Raw genomic sequence first — 10,868 nt, 5'->3', positions numbered from 1 at the left:
GCAGAGGTCAGCACCCACCAAGCCTCTCTGGACCTCTGTGCCTCCACTCATGAGAACAGGAGTAATCACCACCATCCCTGAAGGTGGCCAGGAGGGGAGGGTGTGGCACTGCGTGGGCAGCCCCACCGTGCCCCGCCCCCGGAGGTCTTGTGCGGAGGCCCAGGCACGCCCCTCCCAGGGATGACTCCCAGTGGTTGAGAGCACTCCCGAGCTAGGCTCCACTGCAGAGGTCAGCACCCACCAAGCCTCTCTGGACCTCTGTGCCTCCACTCATGAGAACAGGAATAATCACCACCATCCCTGAAGGTGGCCAGGAGGGGAGGGTGTGGCACTGCGTGGGCAGCCCCACCGTGCCCCGCCCCCGGAGGCCTTGTGCGGAGGCCCAGGGAAGCGCTTTCCATCACCATCTAGTTCCTGCATCGCATGGGAAGGCATCTTTGTAGACCCGATTTACAGATGAGTAAAGCAAGGCCTGGAGAAGCCACACAACTTTCTTCAGGCCCAGTCTGGTTGACCCCAAAGCCTTGTGGCATTAACTGCTACCGAGTTGAGCCAGGTCAGGCTGCCCATCTTGGGCTCCATGTTTCCTGAAAGCATAGCACCATCTCAGCCCAGAGGACAGGAGTGCGATCACCTGGGCCTGGGCCACCCGCTGCCTCCCCCAGGAGCTCTCCTGGCCCTGGGCTCCATCTCTCAGGCTGGTTTAAACTCTTAACATGGGCTCCTCCCAGCCTCTTCCCTGGCCTCCCTGCCCCCAGGCTTTGCACAGAGACAAACTGGCTGTGTGCTGCTGGCCAGTATGTCCCCAGCAGAGAGACCAGCTGCCCCATGCTGGGCCACGTCCCCCAGGAGTAGTGGACAGATCCCCTGTCCATGGGTGGCCCCACCAAGGAGACAAGACAGGTCAGTCTGTTGGTAAATAGTGGTTCCCGCCAGCACTAATTAGGGACAGTGTGAGCCCGTACTTAACAGACCTGCCCAGGCCAGGGCCTCAGAGGCGTCCCTGGAGAGGGACTAGCGCCTAGAGGCTGGGCAGCAGGGCTGGGCTTCAGAGCCGGGAGGAAGGCCTGGTGGGTGTGTGGGCACGCCTGTGCCTGTACCACAGCACCCAGGTGCACCCATCAGTGTCAGCCATGGGTACTAGACAGGAGGGGTGTCCCTCGAGGCCACACCTGTGTGCCCTGGGGCCCAGCATCTGCCATCCCCGTGCCTGGACAGGCCAGGTAGAGAGAAGTTGGACACCTTTCCTTCAGCCAGATTTTGCTCCCCAAGGCCTGGCTTAGGGTGATTTCAGACTCAGGACCTGTGGTGGGGGCCAGGAACACATGGGCACGCCTGTAGGCCAGGCCTGTCTAAGGTCTCCTTGCCTGTAGCCCTGAGCTGACCCCAGTCTCGTGCAGTCATCAACACAGTCCTGTGGGGCACGGGTTGGTGTCCATGTTACATGAGGGGCATCAGATTGGGGCTGGCGCCAGCCCGGCTCCCCACCGCTGTTCCTGCTGGCCACCGTTCTTGCCGGTGTTTGCTCAGAACAGGCCTGGGCAGGTGCCCTGAGCTCCGTGAAGCCTCCTGGGGTGGGCATGGCAGGCTGCAGGGGTGCCGAGGCGCAGACTCTGGGAGTGGTGTGGTCCTTCCTCCTTCTTACCCCCTCCCATTTTCATATAAAGGATATGGCCAGCCTATGGGTGTTGGGGTAGCTCTGGTGTGAGGGGTATGTACCTTCTGGCCTGGATTCAGTAATGGTCTGGAGTCTGAGGCTCGTGGCTGGTTCACCTTCCTGGCACACGCACACTTCCCTCCCAGCAGCTCCTCCCAGTGCCCACCCGATGCCCACCCGCAGCACATGCCCAGCACCATCCTCCCTCAGGACCTTGATCTATAGCCCAGCTTCCCAGGCGTCCCCTGACGCACACACACTCCGGGCTCTCTGCTTCCCAGTGCTCCCCAAGTCTGGGCAAGCCAGTTCAGTGTGGTAAAGACTCAGCCCCTTCTGTGTACCAGGCCTGGGCTGGTGCCAGAGGTTTGGAAGGGGATGAGTTTCCCAGGGCTGCCGTAAAAAGTACCACAAACTGGGCAGCTTACAGTACAGAAATCTATTGTCTTGTGGTTCTGGAGGTTGGAAGTCTGAGATCCAGGTGTTGCAGGTCTGGTCCCAGGCCGCTGCCCTGGTGCCTGCAGGTTTGCTAGTGCTCCTTGGCTTCATCTCCCCATGGCCTTCTCCCTGCCTGTCTCCAAATTTCCCCTAAGGACACCAGTCGTATTGGATTAGCGGCCCACCACATGATCTCATGTTAATCAGTTACATCTGCAGAGACCCCATACCCAAATAAGGTCACATTCTGAGATGCTGGGGTTGGACTTCAGTGCGTGAGTTTTGGGGACACAGGACAGCCGTAGCAGACGGCGAGCTCAGCACACCTGCTTCTTGTCCCCGGCTCCCCAACTGACCGCCGAGGCCCTGGGTGTTCGTCATTACGGCCTCCTGAGGACAGAGCCGCGCCTCTTTGTGTCTCTGGCACCAGCTCAGGGGCTCAGCCGGCTCTCCACAACCTTGGAAGGCCTCAACTCCAAGGCCCAGCATTGCCGCTCGATTCTTGGCCTTAAGACCCTTGTGGGGTGGGGGTGCGCCTGCCTGGGAGAGTTGTGACTCAGTGGCACCAACACGCTTTGGACAGGCCTATAAGTGGGAGAGCCTCCAGGCAGAGTAGGGGGCTGAACCCTCAGGTGGGCTTTGGCGTGAGGCAGTGGGGCTGCAGAGCGGGGCCGGAGGGGACTGGGGAGGCAGCGAAGAGGCAGGCCTGGGACAGGAGGTGGCAGGGGCCCTGCTGAAGATGCATACTGCTCATTCGTGCTCAATGTTCCCTGATTTCTGGAGGCCTGGCGGGGTGACAGAGCAGCCCCCGGGAGCTCCAGCGATCCTGTTCCCTCGCCATCCACCCAACCTCAGCTTCCCAAAGGCCCAGCCCCACCCGCTGCCCTGCGGCACCTTGGTGGAGGAGCGCCGGCCCAGAGACCAGGCTGTTTGCAAAGCATCCCTGCGGCTGGGCTGGGGGTGGGAAGTGGACAGAAAACCAGAGCTCAGCACTGGTGAGGACCAGCTGGCAGCACCGTGAAATAGGCCTCCCCGGTCGGCTCGTGGGTGTCTGTAGTGTGGGCACCACGGGTGGACAGGGTGAGCACAGCCACAGCAGTGTGGGCACTGGGGCCGTGGAGAGGCCCTGGCTGGAGCCAGCAGGTGAGAGAGTTCCTGTGGGCAGCCCTGGCATTGAGGACACTCTCTCCTCTGTCTGCCATTCCCACCTGCCAAGATGCCCCAGTAGATCCCAGAGTGGGCAGGACCAGGGGGTATCTGCTGGGCGGGCTGAGCTCCACTTAGTTTTCAGATGGAGAAACTGAGTCCCAGAGGGATTCTCCAGGGCTAGAGGCCTCACGGCCCCCATCCAAGCCCCGACACCTGCTTGCTGCGTGAGTCAGCCTTTCTCTGCCCAGGTTAGCCCCAGGTGGGGCCCAGCTGCCAGCGCTGACCACTGGCAAGGCCTGCCTCACACAGAGCATGGGGTGAGGGAGGCCCCATGTGGACCTGTCCCATAGGCGCTGGGATGGATGCAGAGTACAGGGGTGAGTTTGGGCAGAGGACAGAGATCTGGTGGCCCAGGCCACAGACTGCTCCACAGGTGCAGAGAGGGGACCTAGAGGACTGAGCAGCACCGAGACAGGTGAGGAGGGGTCAGCAGGGCATGGGGTTGTGGACATGGCTCGCTACTGTTCAGCCAGGTCAGGCCATGTGAGGACACGAGCTGCCGGGGGACCTGGTCAGCAGCCAGGAGGACAGAAGGTCAGGCTCAGCTGGCCACACCTGGGCAGATCTCCTGAGGTCAGAGCTGGTCTTGCCACTGGGCATCAAACGCCTGAGCCTCACTGTCCTGCCTCCTCGTGTGGGACAAGGAAGAGCTGGCCAGGCCAGGGCTCAGGGCCTTCATCTTTCTGTGCCTGCCTCCCGGAAGTTCAGGGTCTAGTGAGAATTTTCAGCTGGGGCTCCCAGAGCCTCCCAGATCCCACAGTCCGCGGCCCTGCAGGCACTGTCTATTCTGTCTATACCGGTCCGCCCTGGGACAATGGGCTGCAGGGAGCAGAGGGGCCCTGGACAGGTGGCCCTGTGTCTCCCTGTCAGGGATGTTCCTGGGCTCACTCTCAGCATCAGAACCTACAGGGAGGTCTGTGGTCTGCACACACCTTCAGACAACATCCCCAGACACTGAGGACAGCTATTTGAGCACATCACAAGGCTATGGCCTGTGGTTCCCATCGAACCCCATCCCTGTGTCTGAGTACTTGGCATCTGAGCCCGTCCTTGTGTCTGAGTACTTGGTGTCCAGGGCCACCTGTGGCCATCCGAGCCCATCCCTGTGATGAGCTATGTGACGTCCAAGTGCGTCCTTAAGCATCTGGGCCCCAAGTGCCCATCTCTGGCTCTGGGGCCACAGGAGCATGGCCCACCCACCTGTGGCCATCTGCCAGGCCCTGGGGAGGAAGCTGATGCCACCTGCCTCCAGGGTTGGCTCAGGCATTCACACGTACCTGCAGTTGGCATGGAGCTCGGGACACACTGGACCGAGAAGTGTTGTAAAGCGATGAGGCTCTTACATGATTCAGCCCCACCATGCCTGACCCTTCAGCTCCCCAGCCTGGTGGGGCTGCTGCACCCAGGACACTCCGAGGCATCTAGGTGTCCTCCCTTCCAAGTGACCTAACACCCAGGACTGGTGTCTCCCCATCCAGTGTGTGTACGTAAGGGGCTGGGGGGACGTTGGGGTGAGGGGCTGCCGAGGGTCAGAAATACCCTGGGAAGGACCCTGCCAGGGATAAGGGTAAGATGGTGTTCCCAACCTGAAGCAGTTGCCCTGCAGCGTTTCTGACTCGGCAGTTTAGAGGTTAGGGTGCTCCTGGCATATAGTGCATGGGGTCAGGGAGCCTGACATCTCATGGTGTGCAGGATACTTCTGAGAGCTGGGAGGTGCCAGCTGCACCCCCACGAGAAACGCTTGAAGTGAAGCCCTAGGCAGGACCATGCCAGGGGTGAAGGGATCTGGGGGAGGGGGTGGACACTGCCCTGCTCCAGGGGGTCAGGGGTGGGTGGTGGAGTCGGTTCTAGAAGGATGGACAAACTGCTGGACAAACACGGTGTGCAGGCAGGTCATCCCAGGCCTGGGGTCCTTAACCGGGTGCGTGGATGAACTTGGCCGAGAAAGATATTACATCTCCATTGTTGCTAACCTCTGATCAAAATTTAGCATTTCCTTCTACTATGAACAGTGGTATCCCTGGGCCTGGGACCTGGTCACCAACAGAAACCACTGCAGATAGCTTGAAATATCATCTACACTCACCACCACTTTGGAATTCTGGTCAGTTTTAGGTCCGCTGCAAGGTCTTGTGAAACCATGCGTTCATACAGAACGCACATCACCACGTCACAGTTCGCTTCGTACTGCTCCGATAGCTATTGCATGACAAGTGTTTCCCCCTTGGTCCTCTGCATAATTTATGCTTCAAAAACAAACATCCTGAGAAGGGTGTGCAGGCTTCACCAGATGGCCGATGGGGCCCACGTGGGCAGTGGGGAGGTACATCACCACGTCACAGTTCGCTTCGTACTGCTCCGATAGCTATTGCATGACAAGTGTTTCCTCCTCGGTCCTCTGCATAATTTATGCTTCAAAAACAAACATCCTGAGAAGGGTGTGCAGGCTTCACCAGATGGCCGATGGGGCCCACGTGGGCAGTAGGGAGGCTGGGGGGTCTGGGCTGTCTGCGCTCAGGACAGCTGCCATGGTCAAGGGTCTGGGTTGGGCGAGCTGGGGCAGGATCGCCAGGCTGCCTGCAGGCGGGCACGATGGAGACACAGAAAGATCACAAATCCCCTGAATCATTCAGTAGATGTTCCTTGAGCAACTACTGTGTGCTGGACACTGTTCTTGGTGCTGAAATGCAGCTGAGGACAGAGCACCCGCCCACAGGGTGTGGTGAGCTTGGAGCCAGGGCACTGTGGCCTTGACTGGCCGCAATGACCATGTGTCACTTATGTAACTTAACAATAAAGGTAAATAATTTGGAATCTAAACATCTACACACGGGGTTTGCAATGCCCCACCCACAAGTGACACAAACCCTCCAGGCTGAACAGTGAAGACCCTGCCCTGCTGGGCACAGGACCAGAACCCCCCGGATGCTGCTTGAGCATTCTCTTACTGTGCAGCTGTGGTCTCCTCTTGCCCTGTCCCCAGTGCTGGCTTGAGAAGTTTGCAGGGCCATGTCTTCACATGCATCACCAAGGCCCCAGCTTCCTGTGCTGTCTTTACAGGACCTTGGCCTTGAGCTGGGCACCCAGGGCTCTTCCCCGGCCCAAGGAGCTGACTCCCACTTTCTCATATGAAGAGTTTGCAACCTGTGGCCAAGAGGTTGGAGCACTGGGGACCAGCTTGTTAAGTGGGCTGGACAGGAGACACGTAGGGAAGAGACAGGGAGGGCTGAGTTCTCCTGAGAGGAGGCCATGTGTGTCCCCCAGCAAGATGGGGAGGCCGGCCCAGAGGGGAGGCCAGGGCTCGCATAGGGCCCAGCAGGAGCAGCAGAGCCCAACACGTGTCAGAGTCCAGGCGGACCTGCTCCCTGCGCCTGGGCGTCTCGTCTGTGAAGGGGATGAGGGATGTCCACTCATCATGGTGTTGGGAGGCCAGCCTGGCGTGTCTGAAGCCCTCGGCACGGGGTCTGGCACCCAGGGCTGTCCAGGAAGGGGTGGGTTTCAACTCAATATGGAGCAGCAGACGCAGGAGGCCAGTTGGAGAGAAGGGCTGGTTACTGGGTAGGCAGGGGCAGGGCACGGTGGCTGGACCCCAAAGCCAGAATGGGTGTTACCAGAAGTCTGCTCTGTGCTCATCAAATGTGAGGTCCCGTATGGGACCCCCCACATCTGTGAGCAGAGATCCCTTGAGCTGTGCTCTGCAGCAGAGGCTGTTCCGGGTGCCGGGATGCAGCAAAGTCCCTGTCCTCCCTCTGGGAGCTTCTGTGTGGCAGGGGGCAGCCAGACAGTTGTCAGTGCAGAGTGTCAGGAAGGCTTGGCACTGTGAGGGAGGGGTCTGGAGGGCCACTGTGAGGAGGTGGCATCTGTGCAGAGACTGTGAAGGAGGGAGGGGCGTGGATGGTCATGGGCTGCTAGTATGCATCATGCTGGCGTGTGGATCACTGGGCTCAGAGGGAGGTGACCAGCTGGGCAGCCTGGTGAGGTTCAGGTGCCAGCTCCACACTCACTCGCTGTGTGACCTCAGATAGATTGCTGATCCTCTCTGTGCCTGTCGTGACATGTCAGGGGGCACCTCTTAGAGAAGGAGGCTGTTCTTTCTCTAATTCCCATCCTAAAGTCCAGCTGTGGATGAAGTCCCCCAAGTGGGGAGGGAGGGAGGCTGGCCTGAGGAGCCAGGAGTCAGGGAGAGCCCAGCGGAAGGGGTAGGACCTTGCCATTGTCACCCGCACCGCTGCTTCATGGCACTGCCCTCGGCCGTCACAGTGCACGGGTGTCAACACTCTTGCTCCTGGAAATCACAGGAAGGGCCAGCTGCCAGGCCCTCCTGAGCAGAACCCACAACTGTGTCCCCAGGGCGCAGTGGGGACAGAGCCAGGAGGCACTCTCTGGGCCAGCCGTGGAGGGGGGCAGCTGGTGTTCAGGAAAGGAACCAACAGTGCAACCCCCCAGGGGCAGAGCCGGCCCTGCAGAGAGGAAGGAGGGGACGGGAGACATCACTGGGGCAGTCTGTGCTGGTCCTGGGGTCTGGACAGCTGCACTTGGAAGGGTCTTCCTCACCCAGATCATGCAGGCCCTGTCACTGTCCTGGCCCCTCCTGGGGATGGACTGGTTCCACCTGCTTCAGTGACGTGCCTGCCACAGGCAGTGCCACCCCACCTCTGCCCAGAGCTGTCTCAGCAGGTCCTGGGTCCCTCTGCCTGTCAAGCTCAAGACTGGGTATGGACAGGGTGGGCCCAAGACACCAGGTGCCCTGGGGTGCAGAACTCCCTGCCTCCACAGAGACTGAGCACTTTTCCATCATATGCTTCCAGCCTGAGCATCCCTGAGAAATGAGCTGAAGAGTCAGGGAACAGGGGCCCCCAGGACCCCCCGGCTGCGAGGGCTAGGGCCCCACCTCTGGGGAGTCTGGCCAGCAGGGAGAGGGCAAGGCTACTACTCCCTGAGGCTGGGAGCCCTTTGCGTGCTAATCAGGGCCTGGTGAGTGGCCCTTTCTGGGGGTGTGTTTGTGCGCCTAGCAAGAGTGACTGGGCAGGTGTTTGTCCCTCATATGGCCTGGCAGGCTCCTGCCCAGCAACAGGGGATGAGTAGGTTCGTGGGGCCACCAGGCCTGGCTCTAGGCAAGGCCCACCAGGGCCTGGTTTTGCAAAAGAGGCCTCATCTTCGTAACTGGGGCCACTGGGCCTCCTGGGGGGCACCGGTGCCTCAGGTGCCCCCAGCACTGGCTGAGCCGGGGCCTCTCACGTCCTCCCCTTCAGCAAGGACAGGGAGGCCCTCAGGCTAGCAGAGGAGATCAGCATTGGGTGACAGGTGTGAGACGGTGGGCAGCCCCAACCTCCGGAGCCTCGGGAAGTCTTCCCATCTGTAAGCCTGTTTGTTGAGATCGTGCTGGCTGTGGGAATGGCCCACTGATCTCCAGGGAGGCTGGGGCTGGGGGAGGTAAGACCAGCCCTGACACCCACCTTGTTCCTCCTGCTGCCAGCCTGGGCAGGGTCTGAGGACCCGAGCCAGGGAGCCATGGAGACGTGTGCGTGGATGCCTGCAGGTGACAAGGTGCTGCAGGTGGGGAGGCCTGTGTGACTTCACGTAGACACCTCCTCACATCCTGCAAAGGCTGCCAAATGTAGCAGATAAAAATGCAGGACACCCAGCTGAACAGGAGTTTCAGACAGTGAAACATTTTGTAGTGTAGTGTGTTCCAGATGTTTTAATTTCAAATAAGTAAGTACACTTTTAGTGTAAGTGTGCCCCACATATTTAGTATAAGTCAGTCCCAGATATTTTGGGAGGGAGGGTTGCTCCTTTATGGTAAAATATACATAACATAAAATTTACCACCCTAACCATTTTTAAGTGCACAGCGCAGTGGCATTAAGTACATTCACACTGTTCTGCAGCCATCGCCACCGTCCACCTCCAGAACGCTTCATCTCGTAAAACTGAGACTCTGTCCCCATGAAACATAACTCCCCGTTCCCCTCCCCCAGCCCTGGCACCCCCCTTCCACTTTCTGTCACCATGAATTTGACTCCTCCGGGGACCTCACAAAGAGCAGTCGCACGGAGCCTGTCCTGTGCCGGCTTCTTTCCGTCATCGTGATGTCCTCCAGGTCTATCCGTTGCAGCACGTGTCAGGGTCCCCCTGCTCCCTGAGGCTGAGCGCTGTTCCACGTATGGACACACAGCCTGTCATTCAGCAGCTGTGCGTAGTCGTCTCTTTCCACCTGTTGGCTGTCGTGAGTGACACTGCTGTGAACATGGGTGTGCACATATCTGTTCATGTTGCTGCTTCAGTTCTTTGGGGCCAATTTTTTTATGCTGAAGTATAATTCACTGCTTATCTGAAATTCAGATGTAACTGGCACGCTCTAGTGTCCCTGCAGCCCTCCCCTAATCGTGCCTGCTGGGTGGGGCTGGGCTCCAGCTCAGAAGCCCACATGCCTGCCATACTGGGCAGGCGGGCCAGGTGCTGTCCAGGTGGCCGCCAGGGAGACCGCCTGAGCTCTCCGGGCTGCATGTCGTGAGTCAGCTCCTGCTCCAGCCTCCGCCTTCCCTCCCGCTCGGGGATTCCCCCGGGATCTCACTCAAGGGAGGCCGAGGTGGGAGCAGCGGGGAGGCCAGGGCTGTTGGTGTGGCGCTGAGTCCCGTGCTGCCACTCCTAGCCAAGTGACTCGGGCATGTCACTCGCTCTGAGTTGGCTTCCTCAGCGGTAGAGTGGGAAAGCAGCAGTGCTGTGAGGATAGATGATTCTAGACCACAGAAAGGGCTTAAACCAGTGCTCAGTGCATAGTGCGGGTTCCATCTCAGCAGAGGGACATCAGGGCCTCCAAGAATAAGTGCGCCCTTGTGGGTGTGACCCGCACGCTGCTGGCTGTCCTGCTCCTGCTTGGGAGGGAGGTGCTGGCTTGTGGGGAGGGGAGATCTGCGACCCGGCTCATGGGCCGTGATGGCAGTGGGACTCTCCCTTGAATGCCAGCACTGAACAAAGATTCTCGCTGTCACATTTATTTATACTTGTGTATTTGTTCAGCAGCTGCTCTGGCCTGGGTGCTGAGAGGCGAGAAACGGAAGTGGAAGCTCCCCTGGCAGAGCTGCTGGTTAGAGTGGACTCGGAGACCCTGGGAGGTCAGAGGCTGGGCAGGAGCTTTGGCCCTGAGGGAGCTGGGAGGCTTCCTGGAGAAAGGGGAGGGTAGTGGGCCTTGAAGAAGGGCAGGGCAGGGGGAGGGCCTGTGAGAGGGAGTGTGGTGGAAGCAGCAAGCCATAGGCTGGTGGGCGTCACTGGGCAGGCTGGGGTGCCAGGCCTGGGGGTGGCCATGGCCCATGGAGATGGCCACCAGTCTTCTTGGGAAGTGGCTGGGTCCGAGGGCAGGGGGAGGGCCTGTGAGAGGGAGTGTGGTGGAAGCAGCAAGCCATAGGCTGGTGGGTGTCACTGGGCAGGGTGGGGTGCCAGGCCTGGGGGTGGCCATGGCCCATGGAGATGGCCACCAGTCTTCTTGGGAAGTGGCTGGGTCCAGGGTCAGTGGCCAAGTCCCTTTGCCCCTTCCCACTCATCTGTTCTGTCCCAGTGCTTATGA

The sequence above is a fragment of the Galeopterus variegatus genome, unplaced genomic scaffold (assembly GCF_000696425.1).
Source record: "Galeopterus variegatus unplaced genomic scaffold, G_variegatus-3.0.2 Scaffold3013, whole genome shotgun sequence".
NCBI classification, from domain to species: Eukaryota; Metazoa; Chordata; class Mammalia; order Dermoptera; family Cynocephalidae; genus Galeopterus; species Galeopterus variegatus.
Note: the sequence above shows the minus strand (reverse complement) of the source record.